Here is a 20,544-nt window from a genome sequence, read left to right on the forward strand (position 1 = left end):
GTGGTTCAGGATACCCTACCCAGGTACTGTAGGATGCTGGGAGGATGTAGGAAGGCTGTGGTGTAAGATTGGTGGTGTGGGTTGACGGGGAGGGACACGGGAGTGATATGGTGGTGGTGGTGGTGGTTGTAGTAATTGTAGTAATGGTGGTGGTAGTTGTAGTAATGGGGGTAGTAGTTGTAGAAATGGTGGTGGTGGTAGTAGTTGTAGTAGTAACTGTAGCAACGGTGGTTGTGGTGGTGGTGGTGGTGGTTGTAGTAGTAGTTGTAGTAATGGTGGTGGTGGTGGTGGTAGTTGTAGTAGTAATGGTGGTAACGGTGGCGATGGTGGTGGTTGTAGTAGTAGTTATAGTAATGGTAGTGGTAATGGTCGTTGTACTAGTAGTTGTGGTAATGGTGGTGGTGGTGGTAGTAGTAGTAGTAGTAGTAGTAGTAGTAGTAGTAGTAGTAGTAGCAGTAATAGTAAGTCATAAAAACTGTGAAATACTGCAGAGAGAGAGAGAGAGAGAGAGAGAGAGAGAGAGAGAGAGAGAGAGAGAGAGTCCTACAGATCCTATAAACATATCCTTCGGTGCAGGTCAGTGGGGCGTGCCGAGCGTCTCCGTGGGCGGCGTGATGGGAATGACTGCCGCGGTGTTCGCCTCTATCGTGGAAAGCATTGGTGACTACCAAGCCTGTGCCAGAGTGTCAGGTGCGTGTGGTGGTGGTACGGTATGATTCTCTCTCTCTCTCTCTCTCTCTCTCTCTCTCTCTCTCTCTCTCTCTCTCTCTCTCTCTCTCTCTCTCTCTCTCTCTCTGTCACACACACACACACACACACACACACACACACACACACACACACACACACACACACACCTTCTCTCTCTTCCCAGTTCTCTCCCCTCCCTTCGTCTAGTAATAAGTAGTAGAGTGACAGGATAATGGTAATTTGCTCCCACCCTCCCTTCCTCTTCCCTCCCAACCTCCTTTCCTCACTTCCTCATCATCTCTGTCTCCCTCACTCTCATTCTTCCCTCAGCACAATTTGTTCTTTATTCAGTTCATCCTCGTCTCATAGTCTTCTCTCTCCTCTTCTTCTATCCAGCCTTTTCTCCCTTCCTTTATCTTCAAAAGGAAAAAGTATCAATATATATATGTAATACACAAATCTCTCCTCTCTTTCCTCTATCTCTCACATCTCTTCCTTTTCTCTCCCTCTTTATTCTCCAAATGTTTAGTATGTTGTTGTTTTTTGTTTTTTTCGTCTTCCAGTTTTGTATTGACCTTTGCATGCCCTTCATTGTATTCCACGCCTCCCCCAGAGAGAGTCACGCCCCCAGCACATGCCGTGAACCGCGCCGTGGCTTGTGAGGGTCTGGGCTGCGTTCTTGCTGGTCTCTACGGTACAGCCAGCGGGACCGCCTCCTACACGGGGAATATTATACTCATCGGTATTACCAAGGTATGAGTGTGTGAAGGTTACGCTGCACTGTCCTTCATTTTGTCTCTGTGTGTCATTGTGTAGTGTGTTAATGTTGTCAGTCAGGTCTGTCTGTAAAAGTTGTTTCAGACTGGTTGTGGTGCCATGTGAGCCAAGCTGTGCAGCAAACACGAGCGAACGATGCATGCTTTGTCAGTATTGGCAGTGGAAGCTGTGTCTGCTAATAATGTCCAGACTAAGAGGTGGTTTTACACAGTCTCTTGGGAACAAAGATGATCTCTGTGGTCACTACAGGGCGGATGATGAGGAATTTAATATTAAAGCTGACTGCAGTTATGAACAAAAAAAGATGAAATGAAAAATAAGTAAATGAATAGATAAATCAAATATGAATAAGTAAATGTTTAGGTACAGATAGGTGGATAGATCGATAGATAAATGAATACAAAAGTGTCATCCAAGATTGCAAGACATTCATATTCAAAGGTAAATGACACTTTTGACCTTTCCTTTGAGACTGGCACTTCACGGGACTTATTCACTTATTATTTTTTGGGATCTCTTTGTTGTCTTTGCCATAGATATAAAAAAAGAACCTACTTTTTGTCACTCACTTCCGCCCTCACTCTCCTCCTCCCTCTCCCTTTCACCCTTTCACTCTCCGCGTCACTCAGCCTCACTCACTCTTCCCCTCCCCCTCACCGTCTCTCAGGTACCAAGCCGCCGCGTGATTCAGGTGAGTGGGTTGGTGATGCTACTGACGGGGATGTGCGGGAAACTGTGCGCCGTGTTCGCCTCCATCCCCCTCCCTGTGATGGGCGGCGTCCTTATGTTTATGTTCGCCCTCGTGACGGGCATCGGTCTGTCGCCACTCCAGCTCATCTGCCTCAAGTCACACAGGAACTTGTTTATCCTCGGCTTTCTCTCTTCATCGCTCTCGCTGTGCCTGATGTAAGTGAAGGATGTATGTTTCTCTCTCTCTCTCTCTCTCTCTCTCTCTCTCTCTCTCTCTCTCTCTCTCTCTCTCTCTCTCTCTCTCTCTCTCTCTCTCTCTCTCTCTCTCATGTAAATACAGTATGTATATATAATTTTCTTACTGTTCATTACCGTGTCGTGTAAATTTGGATGTTCTTGTATTTTTTTTTTCATTCTCTGTACCTGAATTGCTTCATCAGTATATCTATTTGTTTATTCTTTATTTACTTTGATTTTGTCATGTTCTTCTCAAGTGTTCTTGTGAAAGTTTTCTTCATTAGTGTCCATGGGAAACTTGGGATCTTAGTCTTCTCCGTTTTCTCTGCCTTACTATAGTGTTTGATATACGATTAGACACACGGTATACGGGTGTTACTTTATTAGTTTACATGGTGTTCTTCCCTGAGATTCCAGAAAAAAAAAAAAAAAACATCTCCAGCTTCCCCATTTTCTTTACAATCTGTAACTATTCAGTGCCCTTATAAACACAAGTAATTTTTAGATTCTTCTTTAGATGAATGTTTCAACAGTTAGCTCTGGCCACTGGCAACATAAAGGGAAAAAGTGTCCAAAATAATGATTAATTAATCTCTTGAAATGATGAGAGAGAAAAAAAAAAAAAAAAAAAAAAAAAAAAATATATATATATATATATATATATATATATATATATATATATATATATATATATATATATATATATATATATATATATATATATATATATATATATATATATATATATATATATATATATATATATATATGGCATTTCGTTTTATCACACATTGAGCACCTACATAACAATGATCTACAACCGAGGAGCTATTCCCAGTGTTTAATTAGATAGAGACCTACGTAATACTTTTGTTAATTTATTTTCATTCTTAAAACTAGAGAAGCCGTGAAATATTCATGTCATTTTTTGCAACTAAACGTGTTGGTTGCTAGAGTAGATACATGAGTCTATCAGAAGCTTACGGAATGGTGCATGCACTCACAAAAGGCAGGGAACTATTGGCCTACGCAGTGTGTGATTATGTGTGTGTGTGTGTTTGCATCGACAGTGGTTGGAGAAAAACCCCGACGCAGTGCAGAGCGGGTACCGAGTGATCGACCAAGGCGTCACCTCGCTGCTCAAAACCTCTCTCTTCGTCGGGGGCCTCACTGGCATGGTCCTTGACAACACTATCCCAGGTGAGCGCTTTTTTATATGCCAGATAGGAAAATCACCCAAGGGCAACAAAAACTATCAAACAAAAAAGTCCCACTGAGATGCCAGTTCCCGAATATGATCAAGAGAGTTGGCTGAAAGAATAGGATAAATGTCTTGCAACCTCCATCTTGACCCCTTCAGTACTAGGACACATTTTTACCTTGAGATTTGTGTACGATAAGACCATTTTATTGACATTGGGAAGTGTCTATGAAGGTCAGAACATTAATAGTCACTGTATTCACTATTTCAATCCCCACATAAGTTTCTGAAACTGTATAAAGTCACCAAATAGTAAGCAGAGTGAAATGGAAACGCGTTGTAATACTGAAGTGGTTAAAATGAGTTCAAGTCAGGAAGATGGAAGTATAGAAACCTCTCTCTGGGTGAAAGTGAAAAGTAGGTATGGTTAAGAGTATTGTTAAAGATTCAAGTCTGATTTTGTTCCTCTTCTAATTCCATGGTTTGTTGTGTTTATTCTCTCAGGTTGCTGCTTGTAATGTTCTCGTGACTAAAAAAAAGAATATAAGGTAAATTTTGTGGTGTTTCTGTATTATCTTTACTGTTGTTGTTGTTGTTGTTGTTGTTGTTGTTGTTGTTGTTGTTGTTGTTGTTATTGTTGTTATCTATCTATCTGCTTATCCATCTATTTATCTGTTTGCAAATATATATGTGAATATGTGTGTGTGTGTGTGTGTGTGTGTGTGTGTGTGTGTGGGTGGGTGGGTGAATGGATCGTTGTATTCAGGTATTCATTCTCTCTCTCTCTCTCTCTCTCTCTCTCTCTCTCTCTCTCTCTCTCTCTCTCTCTCTCTCTCTCTCTCTCTCTAATTGTTTATCCACAAAAGAAGGAATGACTCGAAAATTAATGATTAAACCTTAAAAATAAATACCTTCAAGTAATTAGGAGTGAGAAGGAAAACAGCTGAAATAAAATGGAAAGTTAAAGTTATAGTGTCTGAAGAAGGAAAAAGGTGTTAGAAAAAGGTGGACATGATGGTGTTTGAAGTGTAGTTGTGGTGATTTTGGTGATGGTGATGGTGATGGTGATAGTGAAAGTCGCAAAAATGATGATAGAAAAGGAGAAAATTAATTGGAGTGAAAGAGACACACATGAAAACTGAAAGAAGAATAGAAATGCCAAACCTGCTATTCACTTTATGGCCTTCCCTTCACCACTAACCCTTCCATTCCTGGCCTCTCTCACCCTTCTCTTTCCTTCTCTCAATCTTTTCTCACCTTCGACTCTTCCTCCACACTCTTCCGTTCCTTACTCTTACTCTCCTCCGTCACCTTTACCGTCTCCTACACACACACACACACACACACACACACACACACACACACACACACACACACACACACACACACACACACACACACACACACACACAGGCAGGCAAACACATAATAAGCCTTTGGAAACCAGTACCAAATCTTCGTTCAAGAAAGCGCTGCTTCTAGTATGTGTACGTACGAGTATATACAATATGCAAAAGTGGAAAAGATTGTCGGTAGTGAACACTTGAAAGGCAACAATCAAGGAAAGACCTATTTAAATGATAAATTGCCAAAAGATCAACATTGGCGAAAAACTACAAAGTGTATACATTTTCTTGTATCATTTTCGTGTAGCTGAGCAAAAGCCTAAAACATCTCGAAGGAACACTTTTTTTTTTACTGGAGTTGCGGTAATGGTGTCTGTGTTTGTGCTCGAGTTGATTTCCTCTGAAGCAAAGCGTGTCGCGTCTTTTGATGAAGGTTGTGTGTCAGTAGGTGTGTCGAGTACTCTTTGTTGATGATCGTTCATATTTCTTGTTGACGTTATGTTGCCGATCCTCCGCTTCGTGTTATTCAGTGTGTTCTTCGGTGTTGCGTCAGAGGAACGAACCCAGTAACAATCAACGCAAACTTCATTCTATCCCTCCTCCCACGGGCAGCCTCCTGGTCCGGCCCGGGCTGCCTCACGGCTGCCTCATGGCCTGGCCCGGGCTGCCTCTCCCTCCCCCCTCCCACGGGCAGCCTCCTGGTCCGGCCCCACGATGCTGACTGCAGCGATCCTTCCTTAGGGCAACATAACCCACCGGAACAAGATCAACAAGTTCCTGAGTATCATTATCAAGAAGCCAAGTCTCAGTTATACAAAATATTTCCAAGTCATTGTCTAGAGCAGGGGTTCTCAACCTTTTTATCGTTAAGAACCCCCTGAGTTATAAGACCATCTACCAGTACCCCCAGTATTGTCACATGGAACATGGAACTCAATATGCAATGGCACTGCAAAGGATTTTATTAGATCAGCCATCTAAGTACCCCTGGAAATCTTCTTATGAACCCCCTGTGGTTTCGCGCTGTCAGGATGGCCACTGTCCATGACCTAACATCATTAGGTCTCTATGACGCTGAAGACGTCTATGCAGAACGGTTTGGTTGGCAATAGACAATCTCATTATCAGACTTTGATTTCTAAGTTATGAAAATAATCTCATTTACGGGGCTTCATAGGTTCATGGTGTCTTGTAGTCTACTTACTAACCTAGAAGGAAAGAAAATATCAAACTAACTTCGAGCTATCAATTGAGGAAGAAGTAATCTTTGTCCCAGGAATAGAGCAAGATGGTATATAAAAACACAATGCATAGTTATAACCTAACTCTACTATTATAGCGTTTTTGTCGTAGATACATGTTTAGAAATACTTTACCTATCTTGATATCTCCTTATGTGACAAAAGAATATCCAAAAATATACGATATGCAGTTGACCATCTTTTCTGTGAAATATTACGATATCTGTTGAATCTGGCAACTTCAACGGGAGTTTGGGTCCTCTCCTAGTGTTTCCTTATGATTGAAACATTGATATTTACACGTCATTGTGATCAGGGAAATAAAGAAAACTAAGTTTGCTTTTTTCTAAGAGCATGAAATAGAAAAATTTATGTTTACAAGTGGCAGTTTATGTATAAGACACGCAAACCTGTGTGCACTCATCCACTCTATCCAGAAGCTTAACTAATTTTCAAAAGTTCCCCAATAGCTACACAACTACCATTGGTCTACTGTTTCTATCCAGTTACCTACAAACACGTACACATTCAAGGCAGCAACATGCAAAGTACACTAAATACTCCGGAGCAAAGCTGCCTCACCTTGTTTCATTAATCAGCTAACTCTTGCACACTTTCACACCAAAGCTATTTTTCATTTACCATCGACGATTTTATATTCGAATCAAAATTAAAACGACGATTGAGAACTTTCGGCCTAAAGATGTTTGAGGGCCGTGACGGCCTTGGGCGCCGCACGGGGGAAGGAGGTGGCCGTCGGGTCCGGCCTGGGGCCCAAGGCAGGGAACTGGCTGCAGGTCCTGCTTTTCCTTGGTGGCCTCAAGCTTCACTACTAGTCGTCCACTTGCAGCGCATCACACTAGGCAAGGGTCGCCATAAGCAAGAGATCAATGTCTACCACTCACCGGATGGTACCGTGAGGGGCCCTAAAGGGGTGATAAGGGCTCCTTGCATAGAATATGATGGTGAGTGGTGTGTACGGGACCTCTGCTTATAATGACACCGGGCTGAACAACTCGCCATGAACGAGGGCACGCTGTGCGCCATGAGCCAGGCACTGACAGTACCAGTGGTCCTTTACGTTAGGTTAGGTTAGGTTAGGTTAGGTTAGGTTAGGTTAGGTTAGGTAAAAGGACTCACTTCATGACAGCGTTTGGGGAGTGGTGTGTGGCGGGTCATTGCTCATGGCGACCTGTGTGAGGCATTGCAAGGTTGCATCGTCACTGCTCTCATAACCACGGGACTGGGGTTGACCCTTTCTGGGTAAAAGTTTCGTCCCAGTACCTGTGTAGGTAATAATACTTTGGATCGTTTCGCCATCGCCATCGCCGCACCGTTAGCCTCGATAAACGGATCGTTATCCTCAACAAACACATCTGTACCGTGGACACTGGAATCGCAACCTGTCGTGGAATCCCATTGTTAGCGTGGACTCATTTTCCTTCGCGGCTTCAAGCTCACTGATTGTTGTCAACTTGCAGCGCCTCATACTAGGCAAGGCGTCGCCTTAAGCAGGGTGCCGTGTCTACCGTCCATCAGATGATGCCGTGAGGGGCCTTTAAGGGTGATAAGGGCTCCTTGCATAGAGTCTGGTGGTGAGTGGTGTGTACAGGACCTCTGCTTATAATGACATCGGGCTGAACAACTCGCCATGAACGAGGGCACGCTGTGCGCCATGAGCCAGGCACTGACCGTACCAGTGGTCCTTTACGGGGTGAAAAGGACTCACTGACAGTGTTTGGGGAGTGGAGTGTGGCGGGTTATGCTCATGGCTACCCGTGTGAGGCGCAGTAAGGTGGCAGCGTCACTCTCCTCGCACTCACGGGTCTGGGGTGAACTCTTACGGGGTGAAAGGGTTCGCCCCAGTACCTGTGTAGGCAAGTGAACTTCAATTGCGTCGCAGTGAGGTGGCAGCGCCACTCTCCTCGCACCTAAGGGTGTGGGGTGGATCCTTACGGGGTGAAAGGGTTCATCCCAGTACCTGTGTAGGCAAGTGGACTTCAATTGCAGCGCAGGAAGGTGGCAGCGTCACTTTACTCGCACTCAAGGGTGTTGGGTGGATCCTTACGGGGTGAAAGGGTTCGTCCCAGTACCTGTGTAGGCAAGTGGACTTCAATATTGTGTCTTGAAATCGCATCGTGAGGACTGGAACCGCATCGACATCGTGGAAACCCGCATCGTTCCCGTGGAAACTGGAATTGCATCTTGATCGTGGAAACTCGCATTATTATCTTGGAAACTGGAAGGGCATCTTTATCATGGAAAGGCATCGTCATTTTGGAAACTTGCATCGCTATCGAGGAAACTGGAATGCCATTGTTATCTTGGAAACTCGGAGCGCTATCGAGGAATCTGGAATCAAATCTTATCGTACACACTGTTATCGTGGAAGCTCTCGTGATCGTCGTTCGTTTCGTTATCTCTGAATTACTTAATTAGTCTTGGTATTATTATTAGCTTCCGTAATAATAGAGATGTTGGTCATTTTATCTTATCTTTTTACTGTATTTTTTTCAGGGTACAGTTTAGTGTTCTTCAACCTTTTCTAAATTCGTGCACCTTTTCGAGAAGCAAGGAGGACTATAAAAGAAATGCATCAATATTCGTAATTTTCCCTACTTTAAGACTGAAAATCGATAGATAACATTATTGAATATCTACCTGAAGCTACAGTTTTTTAGTCCTAAACAGTCGCTATATAGAGCGAAATGTACTATAACAAAATGCCACATCTCAAACACATTAGGCCCGTGTTCCGTCGGAGTGTAATATATTACTATTGTGAATAAATCGCAATACTTTGATTAATATCAATAGGAGAGGACCCAAACTGTCACAATTTCAGTGTTCGCAGGAGAGAGTCAGTATCGTCTCGCGGTACAGAGTAATCGTCTCTAAACACTGTATTACGATGTATCTATTGATTTGCCAGGGTTTTACTCCTACCAGTATTTTTCTGTTCTTATTCTACCATGGTATTTCTTTATAGTTACTTGAGTTTATACGACTGACATCATAATATAGAGCAAAACATAATTGTCTGGTGTACCAAGATCTTTCATTTCTAGAGACTTAAAGACAGCACGGAACCTTAACACACATTTCACCTCGCTTCTGCACAGGTTAATTCTTCTTCTTCTCAACCTTTTAATGTGATGTACCCTCGAAGTCTTTCAGTATTGATCACGTACCCTTACCCACAATGCAGCGTCAGGAAGGGTAACAATAAATGCATGGTTTATTGACTTAGTTTATTAAGTTTAAATTGTGTTATATATGTGGAGCAGACACAATTTTTAATTAATATTAGTATGTTTCTATGAGGTAGTGTCGATAGGAACTGGTACCTCACAGGGAGACACTATATGTGACTAACATGCAATGCATTTACCAAAAAGGAACTATATCAGACAATTTTCGATCATTATGGCAGTGAACTAGTGTTGCTTGCAGCTAGTTGCAACTTGTAACTAGTAACAGTGATAAATAAGTCACTGTGTGTGTGAATAACATATAAAATAAGAAATCGGAGCAAATATTATAGGTTTGCAAGGTTGTGTGGCAACTGTAATCCAAGAGAGCTTCCTCTCAAGTGATATAACTCCAAGAGTTTCCTTGTTAACGTTGTTAACGTGTCCTGGTTCTAGTGAAGGACACATTGTATACTACAAACGAATTTGCTGCTATTTAAAACTGAAGCATTTTGAGAAACCCGCCACGTACCCCAAAATTCCTCTCACGTACCCCTGGGGGTACGCGTACCCCAGGTTGAGAACCCCTGGTCTAGAGTATAATGATATAAAGTGTTGCAGCTAGTGGGGACAACACCAACAACATCCTTCACATAATCAGTTAGTTCAACTTCTGTAGTGGAAGGGTGAAGTCTGCTCACAAATATTTTTGTAGTAGGTTCTACAACACGCAGTCGATCAACATGTTGTTGAGCTGTCTCTGCAGTGCCCGTTCCATTCACCACCTGTCGCCTTCGCCTGGACACTACAGTGGACCATGTAATACTGCTGTCACCACTCTCACCCACGCCTCCCATACTACCATCCCCGTCAGTACCTAGTAGACTGAGAAGCTAAAACAGCAGTGATAGGAGGCTTCTTAGCACGAGATGCGTCTTGAATATTAGAACTAGAACTGTTTTGACGCTTTTGCTCTGTTGTAGCAGATGCTTGATGATGGACTAGAGGCCAAGTTGTTGCATTAACTGAGGGGTGTTCACGTACGTTAGCCACTGTTGAGCCAAATGTATGTAGTTTAGCATCCAGCTGTTCATGTGTTACAACCTGGGTGCGCAAGTTGCTAATCTTTGTATTTACATCAGCTTTTACTTCATCAATAATCTGCATTACAGTCGAAGTATCAAAAGTGGGGACAGCAGCCGGCAACGAAGCAGGTGAAAGCGTATCAAGAGAAAGAGCAACAAATACAGGCTTGATAGCCAATTGTTTAAATTCCTGACTCTGTAGAGCACCAATAATCTTAAGCACCAGTTCGCAGCGCCCAGAAAAAATGATCCCTATTATCATCCAACGAGGCTTCATGCGTAGGAATCAAGTTTAGTATAACTCCGGCAGCAATTATTAAGTCATTGTTAGAGACCCCATTCCACTGTACCATGTGCTCAACATAGGAAGAGAGAGGTACATTATCACGTAACTTTGTGGATAAGTAACATAATACCTCATTAACAATAATGGGACCACCATCCATACATGCACAGTGATGAGCAGCAGAATTAGAGGCCAGAGCATGCTTATTGAAGCAGGCCTGATGTTACGTTCACCAGTTAAATGGGTAAGATTGGCATCGGGGAGCTGGTGAACAATAACAATAAAAAAAAAACATTGCAGGTTCAACTGGTGAGGAAATGCAAAGGGGGTACTTAAGAAGCTATTTAATAACCCAATAACAATGAAACTGACATACACATATAGATATAACATGAAACACATGAAACTGACATACACATATAGATATAACACATAAATAAATATAACAAAGAACCCAACTTAACAATACCTAACAATAATACTAATCCTATATGGAGGCAATGTGGAAAAAACGGGATGAGGGGAAGTGATACTTATGAGGTGTCGCAGTGGTGAAGTGCTGAGTGATGTGGATCCCACGGTAGTCCAAGAGGCAGTGTGTTCACTGGTTGAGGCCTTGACCTCGACTGACTTCCAGAAATCAGGGAGCTCACTTAACACTTCCGCTTCAGTCGAATGGGGCCGCGTGAATCCAACTTCGGGACAGTAGCGGGGCTTCATGAGACGGTGACGTGGAGGGTTCATGAGACGGTGACGTGGAAGGGGAGGTGGAGAGGTGGCGAACGAGGTAGCAAGCGGACGAGGTGAGGGTAGTGGAGTATGTTACGGGCGGGCCGTAACACCTGACAACACGGCAAGGATGGTTGTCGAATATCAACATTACTCTTGCCTTACCGACAAACTGCACAGTTAGTCATCATGCCAAAATAAAATAGCCCATATGCAGGCTGTAAGTAGTGCACTAGTAAGTAAATGCATATATATGTAATGGTAAGTCAGAACAATGGAGTCCAGTTAGCAGACCAGGGCCCGTACTTATAAAACGTTCCTAGGAACGACTCAAAATTGTGCTAAGCTAGGAAAAATTCCTAGGCACGACTTATAAAAGTGACTCAGGACAATCCTAGTCGGTCCTATGTAAGATTTTCGCCTAGATGAAGATCGTTGCTACTTTGGAAAAAGATGCTATACTTAGCATAGCCACGACAGAAAAAAATGCATAAATTGCTTGAAATAAAGGAATAATATATAGCTTTTGTTGTGAAACACTTTTAATTTTTTTTCATTGTTTGTTTTATCTTTTAAAAGCAATGAATACATATTTAATGGATGTGCTGATGTCAACAAAATGGAATGTAAACAAACCAGGCAGGCCAGCAGGCACTGGCAGTCACCAATGAGTAAATCAGCGCTCAGAGAAGGGATAACGCTGCACCAGGTAAGATAATTTTGAGGAATTTATATTGTTTGTAATAGTGAGAGAAGCAATCTTATTATCTACGGCCTGAAATTTAGCAAAGATAGGCAATCATGCACTATTTGGTTCAGCAGTAAGCCAGAGCCTATTATAATTAAAGTTGTTTAAGAATAAGCTCCTTTTTTTCTCTCTAGTTCCACCCAACCAATGGAATTTAATGTAACTTTACGAATTCCTATAATGTATAAATTACTCACCTAACCAAACCTAAGCTTGCACAATTTAACTTAATCTTCTTTTTTTGCTCATATAAACACTCTTTATGGCATTCAACATTTTATCATTACCTATATATATATATATATATATATATATATATATATATATATATATATATATATATATATATATATATATATATATATATGAGATTAGTAAAATTATGTACTTTTTTCAGGAGGCAGGAAACCAACCGTTCCTGTCTATATCCCAGTTCAAGACAAACTTCTGGTCGTGATTGGGGATAACAACACCTCAATTTAAGGTGTTGAGAATGCCTGTGACTGAGAACAAGCAACAGCTGTTATCAGTGTTCCTGTAGGGTACGTCTTTTTTTTTTTTCCCTAAGGATATAAGTTTGCTACTATACATTGGTATTTGAGATTCATTATACCTTTCATTATTCATACGTAAACTTTTTTTTTTCTTCTTTCTACCAACTGCTAAGTAACATATTGATGGTCCTCATAATTTGCAGTATATTGAAGATCATGGGGGTAGAAATTTACATATCTTGTTTATTTCTTTACAGATTTTATTTTCATATTGGACCAAATGATTTCACTTAAAGTTAAATACAAATTAGATATATAGAATAATTGTATACACATGCAGTAACAGACTAGTCTTGGAAGTGCAGATTTGTTAAAATGATACCAAGTTTTACTAGGGACATACACCTAGTTCCTGTGTTTTGGTTAATTTAGTTCTTGTATGGTTATATTACAGTCAATCATTAATAAGTGTAGGGTTCAAATAACACAAACCTGCATATTATAACAAAAATATGCTCTTCTAAGTATATATAAAAAAAAAAAAAAAATCAGTATGTTCCTCTCTCCCACAGTTGGTACAGCAAGCTATGGCAGGAAAGCCAGAACATCGAACTGCTGCAGAGGGATAATAACTTCCAGTGCACCCATCCTCTGCATCATTGCAGGATCTTGCCAAGATGACATTTGAGGAGTTCCATCACCTGTCTGAGAAAGAGAAAAATAGATAGGGTTCAATATGTTGATATGCAATACAAACTAGCTCAAATATTAAAAAAAGTAATTCTTTCCCATCTCCTCTTTCAGTAATATTATACTATTTTATTTTCATTTTGTATGATAACCGTGGCATAGTAATAAGGGGGCAAGCCGGGCAAATGCCCCGGGCAGCACATTTCTTAGTGGGCAGCACAAGCGAGGCTACTGAGAGTATTGGTGTTCAGACTATTGTTTTAGAATTTGCAACATTGAAGGTATGCAAAATAATGATTTAAAGTTGATGGATTTATAATACAATATGTATACATAATACACAAATGCTTAATTTTACATTTTAATTATTTTTGGGTGCAGCATTTCCAGGTTTCGCCCCCATGTTAATCTATCTCTCACTATGCCGCTGTATGAAAGGGCTGTGGTATTCAACAGAGTATAAAATACTTAGTATTATTTATTACTTATCTTAAAAAAAAAAAAAAATTCCAGTAATATGTGTAAACCTATTTCCAACTGAAGCAGTTTATGTAAAGTGGTTCTGAATTGATCAGAAAGCAAAATTCAGTGGCTATATTAGAAGAAATATCTTGGTTGGGTTTAGCTAGGTTAAACTTGGTTAGGTTAAGTTTAGTAAGGTTAAATTGGGTTAAGTTTAGTGTGTTAAACTGAGTTAGGTTATCTTTGATTAAGTTAAATTGAGTTAAGTTTCACTACATTAACTTTGGTTAGGTTAAACTTGTTAAGGTTAAGATTAGTTAAGTGACATTGGGTTAGGTTAACTTTGTTTAGGTTAAACAGTTAGGTTGGATCAGATTATATTATTTGCTTCACAAATAATGACATGATAATAGATTATTTGCTTCAGTACACTTCTTACATTCAGCCATATGGTGTACACAATGCAGTTCTTTTCACCACCCTTGAAATAATCCAATATTAATTTTATCCATCCCACGTATAATCCTTATCCATACTTTCATCCAACAGTCTTTTAAAGCCACTCATCTCAGCAATTACTCTGCCCATTCACAACTATGTTAGAGAATGAATATCTACCTACATGTTATGCATATCATAGTTTTTCCTAGCTACATCCATTGTCATGTCTCCTATCCCGTTTACTTATTTCTAAAACCTGATTGGTTTCTTTTACCAATTCCTTTCACCCATTTGAAAAAAAAGAAAACAACATGGTGAGTGTTCATTTAATATTCATGCTTTACAGCTCCACAATACACTGATACAGCATAATTGTTACTCACCTTAGTAAAATCATCACCTTCATCTCAGGTGTTCCTGTGTGTCGGACTTTGAAGGGCGTCTCGTAACATGTCTGTCACAAATATGACCCGTGCACGATCCAAGCAATTCATCTTTACGAGTTTTTCGTCGTTATAATCACACAGCACGTCTTTCCGAGGACGAAAAATCTTCAGGTGACGTCTGCGGTCTTCTACGGCGCCATGTTTTTCTGTCCTAGGCGCTAGTCGCTACCCGACACTGCTAGGCCACCGCCGTACTGATTGCCGAGATTTCTCGAGAAAATTCGCCGACTTTGCCGCGAAATGCTGCTGACTTTGAATCTCGGCAGAAAATTCTGGAGTTTGTTGCTCGAGTTACGCAAATTCCTAGGACGCAAAAGCTTTTATAAGTAGGTCCTAACGTTTCCTAGGCAAAATATGCGTCTTAGGCAAAGTTTTCGTCCTAGGCACCTTTTATAAGTACGGCCCCAGACCACCGGTTCGAGACACCTCAGACAGCAAATGAAACACCAATTAACAGCAAGTTGACTACACAATCCCACCTTATACAGTCACAGTAGCAAGATATGCATAAATTTTAAAAGAAAGAATACAAATGATAAAATCAATAAAACAAACAGGTCTAAAATGAGGTGGGCTTGAACACAATAAAATGATCAAACCACCAAAACAATGAGGTAGGAAGCACACGTACCTCCACTGTCACCAGAATTTGGCAGTGAAAGAGTTAAGTGCGATCACATAATAAACAACATAACATGAACATTTAAGTGCGAAAACAATATAATAGATAAAAACATTAAAAACCAAGTAAAAGTGGCTTAAAACAGAATGTGTAAAAACACAATAAAAGGCCAACCACCAACAAAAGGAGGGAGGAGCCACACGTCCTACCAGCACCAACACCATATATATATATATATATATATATATATATATATATATATATATATATATATATATATATATATATATATATATATATATATATATATTACACACACACACACACACACACACACACACACACACACACACACACACACACACACACGTATGTATCTATATCTGTTTATTAAGGTAACTCCTTAACCATCTAGCAATCTGTGCATCTCCCTATCTGTAAGTATAGTACATCCGTCTTGGTGAATAACTCCCTCTTTTCCTCTCCACGTCACCATCCTGCCAGGCACGATAGAGGAGCGAGGCCTCACCAACTGGCAGTACTTCCAGCAGTCACGCAAATCCTTCACCAGTGAGCCTGTGGACATCTGTTATGACCTTCCCTTCGGCATGAGCCACATCAGAAGGTCAGTTCACTATTTCTTAGTGTTTACCTGAACAAATATAATATCCTGAACGATTTATTGTTTTTTGTATTGTGTTTTTGGTGATATTCATCTCATGTATTTGCGTAATCTGTTGCATACTGAACGTTAAGTGTGAAACATACATGCATTATTCCACGTGTCTTGATTTTCTCGCTACTTTCTGTTTTGAGAGTCAGTGCACTACATACTGTCAGACTGTGACCGCTCTATTCTCTACTGCTTTGAACAGTTCTGCATCACCACTGACTTAGTTTTTTCTTCACCAGATGGAGCTGGACGAAATATGTTCCATTCTTACCCACTTTTGGCGGATTCCGAAGAAAGGAATAGCGAGTCTTCGTAACGCTGACGTGAAGAGGACTACTTTTATATTACATACTACGTGTGTTATTACTTTTTTTTTTTTTCTTTTTTTTTTTTTTTTTTTTTGCATATGTTAACGTACGAGAGCAGGTAAAGGTGCTTCCGTGTACAGTACTGATCAGGAGTTTAGTAAGTTGATGTGGTTATTTCTGTCTTAATGATTCGTTCAGTATCATTAAAAGTGGAGGGGGAAAGTCACTGAAATTTGGCGTTCGCAAAAAATATGTGGAGAAGAACATTATAAAAAATCGCCTCGTGTGAACTTGACTTTAATGAATAAGCACACGTAGGTAAGTCAGGTGTGGCATCTAACTATGACGTGGCAGTACTGATGAGACCTTGAGACGGGTGCAGGTTGCCGGTGTCGCGTGCGAAATTTTCCCTCTAGCTATGCGAAAATATCCCCTGGGTTTCACACCCGTCTGTTATCTTTGCTCAAACTCGTAGATAGAAAGATCTATGGGGCTGATATCCTAGCCAGAGTAAGCGCGATCATCAATTGTCATTATGAGCGTATGTAACACATCGTCAGTAGTCTTATAATGCATTATTTATCGAATGTTTGAAGCCTCCAAATAGTTCTGACAGACACAGTTTCACACGACACTGATATGCCATCACGCACTTTCACTTTTTAAAATAAATACAGCGAGTTTCACTTTTCTTTTGGTAGGCTAGAGAAAAGGATGATTCTTGCTGCTCCAGGCAAATTTACAGTGAGAAATGTTCACTGTTTACTAGTTTATTGGTCAAAATCGGTCAGCCCTTCACCTCCGATGGGACGATGCTCATGTCCGCTCCGAAAGTCTCACTTAAATGGCGTGTTTCTTAATTATTTAAAGACACATAGTGATCGTGGCAACACACATCAGTAGAATTAGGTCTCCTACAGCTTTGTTTGGAAGGAAAACATAGACTTGCCCCAAATAAAGATGCAATAATGTCAAATATGAGACGCAGTCGATCCGAGCAAAGCGGACTAAACATCCTCCAGTCACAAGGCTCCTCGCACTTCCATATTTTATAAAAACTATGCTACAAAACAAATGTCTTTCGAAATATTTCGACAGGAGAATGAATATATCATATTGAAACAAAATTTTGACTTTCTTGGTGCAGTAGTATTAACATGTGAGGGGAAAATTGATGCCTTTCTTCCTTGCGATCTTGGAAACCGTCCTTCTCGCGAGATTACCCAATTTTAGGTCTGTCACTGTAAGACGATAACTATTTTTACTTTTGAGTGTGTAACCAGGGGATGATTAAAGGATGACCCTACCTGTTCAGCATCAACACACCTTACTCCCATGGGTCTATCCCTCCCCCCCCCATCCATGCATTGTAGGAGGCCTACCTTCTCAACAAGCAAATTCCTCTTCCTAACTTCCATTTCTAAAAGAATTCATGTCTAATTCTTCACTGTGCTCTTGTTATTGTTAATTGTTTGCTTTAACGAAATACACTACATTAATTAACAATAACACTGCTACTTTTGCTATAACAAACATGGCCTTTTTCTTCTTTCTATTCCTAACTCATGGTAATATCCACAACTATGAATTAGTCACAACTGATACTACAGGATTAGTTATGAAACATGAGGTGTGTGGATGGACAATGCATAATTCTTTATCTATTTAGCATCAACACATCTCACTCTAAAGGTTTTATTTCCCTCGTTTTCCTCCCTTACATCTAAGCGATCTAATTCAGTAGGTATCCTAACCCACGGGTTTTATCATTAGGTAATTCCTCTTTCCATACATTCAGAGAGTGTTATATAGCTATGTGTATTCACCTTTTTGTTGTCTGAAGAGCATATTGACCATGCTTAGGCTTTGAATAATCAGTTTCCCAGTTTGTAAATATACTTCATGTACAGTACTTGCCCATATGAACCATATAATATTTGCAACTAATTTATGCATAAATTCATTAAAAAGATCTGAGTCTTTTATGTAAATTTTGAATGTTGCAAGGTGTCATTGCTTGACAGTAACCAATTTAGGATGTCCAACAAATATATCAAATGTAAGCGTGTATGATTCCATGAATGATATTATAACCTAAATAAGGCATAGGGAGATGTTCTTAGATCAGTTGTCATCCATGATAGAGACTAATTTTTTTCTTTTATAGAGGTAACGCCTGAAAAACACCTCTGCATAACGGCATTTCTCCTCCACTGGGGACTATGGGTGTGTCAATGTGTGACTATATGGTGTGCGCCAATGGCCTATGTCAGGACTGCCACCATCACAGAGAACTGAGATAGCTAGATTAAAGTGAGTCTTATATTGATTAATGTAATATAAAAACATTAAACTTTAATCTAGGATAAAACTAAGTTGTTCATTTTATGTAGCTACAATTGATGTCTTATAAAAGAAAAAAATGGAAATTGTTTACAATACAACAAAGTTGTTTTCATGGTATGCTGTTTTCTATCCGGCAGAATAAAGTTTCTTCTTAATTCTGGTATCATGTATACTGTATGGCATTAGTGACCCTGTAGTTTCTGTTCAGTTACACTCCCTTGTGGAATATGAAGGAATGAGGGAGTGGAAACTTGGCTTAAGAGAGATGCAGTCCTATATAAAAAAAATATTAAAGAGAAAAGCGATATACAGTGGTACTTCGAGATACGATTTTAATTCGTTCCGTGACGATCGTTGTATGTAAAAAAAATTGTATATCAAATAAATTCTTCCCATAGAAATTAATGGAAATACAATTAATTCGTTCTTGTGAAATGAATTTACACCACACCCCACCTCCCCCCAAAAAAAATAAATAACATGCTTTAAATACCAACCAAATATATATTTAATATAAGAAAATACAATATTTATTGTATGCATGATATAAATTAACTATATTGCTCACAATAACAATTTTTTTTTTTTTATATACCATGTGGGCTTTTCACGGAAATTTCTGGGCTAGAGGGGATACTTTTTAGGGTACCTCCTATCTCAAAGCCCACCCGCTAGGAAACCGTTGCCCTGAGTGAGGAAGCCCAACCTGCACTCAGACCGTGGACAGGATTCGAACCCGTGCGCTTGGAGATCCCTCGGCGGCCCCACAAAACTTGGGACACATCGATAGACGTTCATCACACAAGGCACGGGGCACGTCGATAGACGTTTAGGCTTTTTACGGCTACATATATATATATATATATATATATATATATATATATATATATATATATATATATATATATATATATATATATATAATCATATCTGAACACCAAGGAAGGTCGTCGCTATTGAAGAATAGTCTAGGACCTGAAATCGCAATCTGGCGAGCATGACTAGCTTCCTTGTAGTCATACAAACACTTAAAAAGAATATAAGACTATCATAAGACATAAAGAGAATATTTCAAGGAAAATAATTAATGCTGTGTTAGCTATCACTTTCAATGAGAGAGAGAGAGAGAGATAATGCTGAGTTAGCTATCACTTTCAATGAGATATGCATGAGAGAGAGAGAGAGAGAGAGGATAGGCAGATAGTAAGACAGTTTTATTATGATAACTAGCATTTGATATTGCAGCGCCAGAATCTGGCTCACCTAGAACCAACTTCATAGATGGAACCGACTGTAGAGTCTAGAGAAACCTAATTACTATACCATGACATTTGTTGATTCCGAGTTTAGTGGTAATTGTTGATGGAGGTAGTGGTGGTTATTTGTTTATCTGTGGCTTTTTTCTCATTTTTATATAATTTTTTTTTTCAATTAACCTTGGATATATTCCTTCATCTGTATTATATATAGATTGAGTGACAATTCTTGTTATTATGTACATTTATGGAATGCTGTTTTAATGTTTTGTTGATAAGGAAACTAATTGTGTGTGTGTGTGTGTGTGTGTGTGTGTGTGTGATACTTATTACTATGTATCTAATTTACGCAAGTGAATGTATGTACAGTATTCTCATTCTCTCTCTCTCTCTCTCTCTCTCTCTGTGTGTGTGTGTGTGTGCATTCATCTCGGTCGCCTGCTGGTCACCCAGTGTGTGTGAGTGTGTGTGTGCGTGTGTGTAATTCACATCGGTCGTCTGCTGGTCACCCAGCCAGTCTTCCCCATTACGAAGTGAGCTCAGAGCTCATAGACCGATCTTCGGGTAGGACTGAGACCACATCAA

General features: G+C 40.0%; 1 pseudogene; it reads left to right on the forward strand.

Moving 5' to 3' along the window:
• LOC123511853 overlaps positions 1–18,858 on the forward strand; it is a 29,616-nt pseudogene extending 10,758 nt beyond the window's left edge.
• The last annotated feature ends 1,686 nt before the right edge of the window (positions 18,859–20,544 follow it).

The sequence above is a fragment of the Portunus trituberculatus genome, chromosome 32 (assembly GCF_017591435.1).
Source record: "Portunus trituberculatus isolate SZX2019 chromosome 32, ASM1759143v1, whole genome shotgun sequence".
Lineage (NCBI taxonomy): Eukaryota > Metazoa > Arthropoda > Malacostraca > Decapoda > Portunidae > Portunus > Portunus trituberculatus.